This window comes from Ochlerotatus camptorhynchus, unplaced genomic scaffold (genome assembly GCF_037179485.1).
Source record: "Ochlerotatus camptorhynchus isolate MF236.1 unplaced genomic scaffold, CSIRO-AGI_Acam_v1.1 ptg000788l, whole genome shotgun sequence".
Classification (NCBI taxonomy): domain Eukaryota; kingdom Metazoa; phylum Arthropoda; class Insecta; order Diptera; family Culicidae; genus Ochlerotatus; species Ochlerotatus camptorhynchus.
In genome coordinates, this window is record NW_027041253.1 from 786,748 (window position 1) to 794,383 (window position 7,636).

Genomic DNA, 7,636 nt, shown 5'->3' on the forward strand with positions numbered 1-7,636 from the left:
GGGGGAGAACATCAGCACAAACAATTCTAAATCAAATTATAGCACAAAAAACTATTCAAATGCGAGCACCGAAAAACTACACGCCAGCACAAAGATAGCCCGAGCTCTAAAAAGCGCAGCAAAACACACAACCGTTCTCCAACGCTTCTCAAAGTGGACTGGTATACAATTTTACATAAAATATGGATCATATTGGTATTTTTTTATGGATCATTCACAGGATTTTCTCCGATGTTTTTATGGATTATTTGAATGTTTTTATGGAACGTTTTCCAATATTTTATGGATCATTTATTGATGTCTATATTCAAAAGTATGTTTGTCGGACATAACTCCCCCTTCTTAGTTTGAAGCGTCCCGGTTCAACTCGATGTTCGAATTCCTAGTTGTTTTGATAACAAACTTCGTCCAGATTATTCTTACTTTTTTAACAGGTAAATAGCAATCATAAGAAGAATCATGATTGCGAAAACTCCTGCAAATGAAAAATGATAATTTGTAGTCTCAATGCTTCAATACGCTTTCTGTTGTTGATGTTTAATTCTTGGAAGATATGTGTTTCTGTTGTTATAGTCTGTGTTTTGTTGATTGATGTTGATTGCAGTGGTAGCAATTCCAAATTGAAACTAGTATCAAACTGCGTGTTGTCGAATGTCTTATTCTCTATTTCAATAGAACAATTTCTAAAGGTGATAAGGAAAGATCCTATAATATTTTTGGGACCGTAACCACAATTGTTCTTTAATTGCACAGGTTTGGGTGCGTTTCGAATGAGAACATTACCTTTTCCAAGTATCTTTATTTCTTGATATCCTTTGTATTTTGAAACGGACAATTACTTGGATTTCCCCTTAGTGGTATGCACTTGTCATTTGAAATGTTCTTCAATGTTTGATATTTGCATATGATGTTTTGCTCAATGGTCACACATGTCTCGTTCGTAGTAAATGTTTCATTTGTTCCTAGCACTGCGTATGTGAAAACGATGGGAATGATTTCTTCATTGATAGGAAAGTTTTCGACCATGATCTGCTGATAAGATCCTCGAAGGAATTTTGGAATTTTTATTAGAAACACAATGCATGAATTATAGTAAGCGGCTGGTTCCAGAAATTCGTATGCCTGTTCGTCATTGTTGATACAAACGCCTGATTTTTCCAGTTTTTCAGTTATGAAGTTAAGTTCTGTTGTTTGGAGAATATTTTTTGATAGAATGCCTATCCTAGTCAAAATGATTGCATCCAAGATGTCATCCAACTGTCGCTGAATCACGTCCAAGTTGAAAATAATCCTCTGGAAATGTTTAACTGTTCCCATGACATTTTAATGTTCTTATTTTCTCTCATCTGATTTGTCAGTATATCTGTTCCTTCTTTCTCTCTGCAAATAACTCCTGTTAGTTTATTAATTATCTGTTGAAATTCGTAATTTATTTTAATTTGTTCATTATTGTTCATTATAAGTTGCTTGTGAGTTTCGAAATCCGTCGGATACGGTTCTGTTTTAAGTTTGTTCTTTGTTTTGTGCGAGCGTTCGCTTTGATTGTTTTCGATTGCATTTGGCTTATTAGCGCTGGCACTCTGCCTCTCAAACGGTTATGCGTGTGTGATTGTGGTGGTTTTCTCGCTTTCTGGGAAGTTTTCGAATCTAGAAGGAAACGTGATTCATCGTGTTTGCAAGAATCAGAAGAGATGTCGCTATCTGCAAATTTGTTTTATTTTCTTCGAGTGTGCTCCCGGACCAGAAATGTGTGGCATAGTGAAGCGATCGATGCCTGCGTCGGAGGTGTTGAGTTTTCTAATCGTTCTATGATGGTGTTGGTGATCAGATGTACTCCAAACACTGGAGGGTCTGCGCATTCTGTTGTGAATCCTGCGGTTTGCTTCCAATACAGTAGCGCAGGCGAAAGAGTGATGGATAGTCTCAATGCTTCGGTGTGAAAAGAAAACGCTTGCTGGAGAGTATTGGCAAGGATGATGCATGAAACAGCTTCAAAAACATGGAAAAACAGGCTTATAGCAGATAATTTTGGTGAGATCTTTCTTTTATATTAATTTAAATTTGTTTACATTTTCACATAACCTTTACTTTATATTGCCGAATAGAGATTCCTAAATATATTCCATTTTCTACTAACACAAATGTTCCCTCCCGTGGCATCTATGAAGGTAGTATGGGTTCCTTGCACCTTCTTAAGTAGATGTTGAACTAATTTTCCTTCCTATCCCTTGCGATTGTAAGGATGTGGCCAGGTGTATAATGCGATGCTTGATTTGTAGATTTTAATATGTGGGAAAAACCACTAGTCCCAAGTGTTTTTTTCACGGAAACACACGATATTTTCTACAAAATGTATTGGTTGACCATTATATAGCCCCCTACGATTTGTGCAATCGTTTATGCTGTGCTATGCTATGCTATGCTATGCTATGCTATGCTATGCTATGCTATGCTATGCTATGCTATGCTATGCTATGCTATGCTATGCTATGCTATGCTATGCTATGCTATGCTATGCTATGCTATGCTATGCTATGCTATGCTATGCTATGCTATGCTATGCTATGCTATGCTATGCTATGCTATGCTATGCTATGCTATGCTATGCTATGCTATGCTATGCTATGCTATGCTATGCTATGCTATGCTATGCTATGCTATGCTATGCTATGCTATGCTATGCTATGCTATGCTATGCTATGCTATGCTATGCTATGCTATGCTATGCTATGCTATGCTATGCTATGCTATGCTATGCTATGCTATGCTATGCTATGCTATGCTATTTTTTTTTTTTTTTTTTTTTTTTATACAGGGGGGAATCTGCTCACAGACACCTGAGAAGGAACTCAGGGTGTGGGGATGGGAGAATTTCACTCCCGACCCACTAAACCTTACCCTGTGCGCTTGGCCCTTGGCCTCCCCGGAACCGCCCGAAGGCATTACTTCGTGGGAGGGGCCGCTGTAGCGCTATGGCGCCTCTCTAGCAATACTCTAACGATCTGGTCGGGCAGTAGGTAACTGCTGCTCGGCTCGCCACTGTCGTTGTAATACCGAAACTATGTGGGTGACCGCAGTCACCACCGCGCTCCAGTTCTCGGTGGTACCACACATCCTATGAACGATGTTGTCCGGACTGGTATCCGCTCCGCATATCGCTAGCATAGCGCTCGATACTGGCTCGAAACGTGGACAGGCAAACACGACGTGTTCGGCGGTCTCCTCGACACCAGCACATGTGGGGCAGGTGGGAGTACTTGCATGTCCGAACCTATGCAGGTAGCTCCTAAAGCAGCCATGGCCTGACAGGAACTGTGTCAGGTGGAAGTTTACTTCCCCATGGCGCCTGTTGACCCAGCTTGATACGGAAGGTATCAAGCGGTAAGTCCACCTCCCCTTTGTGGAGTTTTCCCACTCCAATTGCCATCTCGCGGTCGACACAACTCGCGCGTTGTTGCACCCCTCGAACGGTCCTCGCGTCATAACACGCCACATCCTCCTTAATGATAAGGCTGATTGGCATCATCCCTGCTATGACACAGACGGCCTCTCTCGAGATAGTGCGGTATGCACTGGCCACCCTTAAGCACATTAGCCTGTGTGTACTCTCTAATTTCTGCCTGTGGCAGTCAATATCCAGTACCGCAGCCCACGCAGGGCCGCCGTATCTGAGGATAGATACTACGACCCCAGCGAGGAGCCTGCGCTTACTGGCATTCACTGCCGAGCTGTTTGACATCATACGGGATAATGCCCCCACAGCCATAGACGCTCTCTTGCAGGCGTACTCGACGTGGCAGCCGAAGCTGAGCTTATCGTCGAGCATAACCCCCAAGAGTTTTAGAGAGCGCACAGACCTAATTGTGCTTCCGCCGACTGCCAACGTTGCATGCTGTACTGACATGCGATTGTTGACTACGACCACTTCCGTCTTGTGATGGGCGAGCTCCAGTTTCCTGGTTCTCATCCATTCCTCCACAAGCCTGACGCAGTGGGCCGCTGTCAGCTCTACCTCCTCGAGGGATTCCCCGCAGACTACCAGCGTGACATCGTCGGCAAAACCTACAATTTTCACGCCTACCGGGAATTTTATCCTCAACAGTCCATCGTACATGACGTTCCATAACACCGGGCCCAGGATGGAGCCTTGTGGCACACCTGCGGTGACTCTAACGCATTTTTCGCCATCTTCTGTGTCGTACGTCAACACACGATTCTGGAAGTAGCTTTCCAGAATCTTATACAGCCCTCCGGGAATTTGGAGCTGGTGTAGCGAGCGGGCTATCGCCCCCCAGCACGCGCTGTTGAACGCGTTCTTCACGTCTAAGGTTAGCACCGCGCAGTAGCGAATGCCCCTTCGTTTCCGATGGACCACCTCTGCCGTCTGGATGACGTCGCGGATGGCGTCCACCGTGGATCTGCCCTTTCGGAACCCGTACTGGCTGCTTGACAGGCCGTCTACACCTTCGGTGTAGGCCGACAGCCTGTTGAGGATGACCCTCTCAAGCAGTTTCCCAGTGGTGTCCAGCAAACAGATGGGTCTGTATGCTGACGGGTCCCCAGGGGGTTTTCCTGGCTTCGGAAGCAGCACCAGCTTCTGCCGCTTCCACGCGTCTGGGAAGACGCCTACGTCCAGACAAGTCTGAAAAACAGAACGGAACATGTCTGGATTTTCCGCAACGGCCGCCCTCAGAGCCACAACCGGGATCCCATCTGGGCCCGGGGCCTTGCCCACCACCAGCGACCTGGCAATACCGCCAAGTTCACTGTTCGTCACTCTAGACACTTCTCCCTGATCCGCGCCTGGGATCCGCGGCCAGGAGTCTACGTCCCTACGCGGGAACAGGAACCCAACGATCGGAGCCAGTACCGCTGGTGATCTCTCCGGGGGTGCCGTCACGCCGCGGGTCTTTGCCATGACCACTTTGTAAGCATCCCCCCATGGGTTCGTGTTGGCGCTTTGGCATAGGCTGTCAAAGCACGCGCGCTTGCGTCTGGCGATCTCTTTATTGAGGGCTGCCTTAGCCGCTCGGAGAGCGACGCGGCGTTCCTCGCGAGATTCAGTCGTACGAGCTCGTTGCATCCTCCTTCTCGCCTGGAGGCAAGACGCCCTGAGGATAGCAATCGACTCGCTCCACCAGTACACCGGTCTGTGGCCATGCCTGGGATAGGCTCTCCTAGGCATGGTTGTATCGCACGCCCTTGTCAGTGCTGCTACCAGTTCTTCCCCCGTCAGATCCGGGGTTATTCGCTCCCGCCTCAGTGCTTCGCCGAAGACCTCCTCCTCGAAGAACGACGTCCGCCAGCCTCGAGCGCAGGAATGCTATGCTATGCTATGCTATGCTATGCTATGCTATGCTATGCTATGCTATGCTATGCTATGCTATGCTATGCTATGCTATGCTATGCTATGCTATGCTATGCTATGCATGCTATGCTATGCTATGCTATGCTATGCTATGCATGCTATGCTATGCTATGCTATGCTATGCTATGCTATGCTATGCTATGCTATGCTATGCTATGCTATGCTATGCTATGCTTTGCTATGCTATGCTATGCTATGCTATGCTATGCTATGCTATGCTATGCTATGCTATGCTATGCTATGCTATGCTATGCTATGCTATACTATGCTATGCTATGCTATGCTATTCTATGCTATGCTATGCTATGCTATGCTATGCTATGCTATGCTATGCTATGCTATGCTATGCTATGCTATGTGAAGTTGTTCGCCTCCCCGTGGTGCACCCTGGAAACGATGGACCACCAGTGCTGCGGTACTGATCCAGTCGGCTAATCGAACAACAAACGAGGGGAAGCGCCGGAAGGTGCCTTGCGATCGATGTCAGTAAGATCGCAAGTATGTATACTGACACACTGGCATTATGTAGGACACTGAGTGGAAACTTACCATAAACCACGCTACGGGCTGGCACTCAAGGTATTTCATTCTCTTAGTAGAATCGGGTGGAACCGGCCGAAAACGACGTTTGAGCTAATGCCTTGTTTGTCTCCGTCCCATAAAACCCTGGCAGGCCTTAGAATACGTTCCTCCCGTGCCACCCAGTTGGGGCTGCGGTGGGAATAGGTTCGGTTGAGTTATTCCCGTCTTACGCGATCCGGCTCTGAACATAACGCCCCATGAAGGCCTATGTCAACCCTCGTCATGGACCTCACTGCTCGCATAGGCACCCATGGGGATCAATCAGCGACTATTCCATTTGCACGGTAGGATAGCGGTCTAAGGGGGACCCAACAGTCGGGATGATTTCAAACAATCATCAACAAAACCAAAAACCCCAAACCCCAGTTGAACAAGTCGCCGAGGAGGCGACCGCGAACCCGTTCGCGAAGGGAGGTCTACCCAGATCTCCTGAACACAGAGAGCCGAACAAACGGTCGAAATCTCCGCGCGATGCAGAGACAACGGCCGGGATCGGTGGACAGCCGGAAGAGCAGCCGAAGGACTGGCCCGGGCTAATCAGAACTATGAATAGCTTTGGGCCCCTCCCTAGGCTGCTGGCAATCGCGGGACAACTCGAACGCCATAATAGAGTTCACGAGTACGAAGAGCAACATCGCGAAGGACCTAAAGCAGGCCTTGCGACAGCTCCGTGCAACAGTGAACGAGGCCCAGGACGACCACGAGCGGCTCAGGAAGCGACTAGAGGTCGCAGAGAGGGCGGAACAGAAGGAACCGAAGTCTACCCAGACGGACGCCTTCAACTTCGCGGGCAACAATACGATGTCCAGCGAGGCCCTCCACTTTGCCGTTACGCAGGGACAGAAGCGTAATCGACCCTCACCTTCGCCAGTAAAGGGCGCAGCACGCCCTAAGAGACGGAAAGTCTCTGTGCAGGTGGAGAGTGAGGTGGTTGCCCATCAGTCCAATGCTTCAGTGGACGTACCGAAGAAGAGGGCTGGAATAGCCAATAGAAATACTGAGAAACCTAGCGGCTCCAAGGGCGGGAAGCAGGGCGGTAAGAAGGGTACCCCCCCGAAACCCCCGAAACCCCCGAAACCCCCGGACAAAACTGCCCCCAAGAGCAGTGCTGCCCGGACCAGGAACAAGGGCAAAGCTCTCATCCTCAAGACGGACGCGTCGAAATACGCGGAAGTCTTGAAGAAAATGAGAACGGACGAGCGCCTTGTGGAGATGGGCAGTAACGTGAGGAGCATCAGGCGCACTCGTACAGGCGAGATGCTCCTGGTGCTCAAACGTGGTGCTAAGGACCAGGGACCAACCTACCAGAAACTGGCAAAGGAGGTTGTTGGTTCTGGGGTGCAGGTGAAGTCGCTAGGCTCGACTATCACCATCCAGGTCAAGGACCTGGACGAAGTGACGGAGGCGACCGAGATAGTCACGGCGCTCCGGGAACAGTGCCAAGTCGAGGTACCGCAATCAGCGATTACCTTGAGGAAGGGACTGTTCTCCACCCAAGTGGCTACCATCAGGCTCTCTGCAGCTGAGGCCAGAAAAGGCGGTAGCCGCAGGGAGGGTGCGAGTGGGCTGGTCGGTCTGCCCCGTCAGTATTCCCCGACCGGTGACGGCTTGCTTTAGGTGCTTCGGTCAGGGCCATGTGGCCCGTGACTGCAAGAACACCGACAGGAGCAAGCTTTGCAGATGGTG

The 7,636-nt window shown here is 48.7% G+C and overlaps 1 pseudogene; it reads right to left on the bottom strand.

Moving 5' to 3' along the window:
* Nucleotides 1–342: 342 nt before the first annotated feature.
* LOC135715042 (uncharacterized) lies at nucleotides 343–5,956 on the bottom strand (annotated as a pseudogene).
* Nucleotides 5,957–7,636: the final 1,680 nt, after the last annotated feature.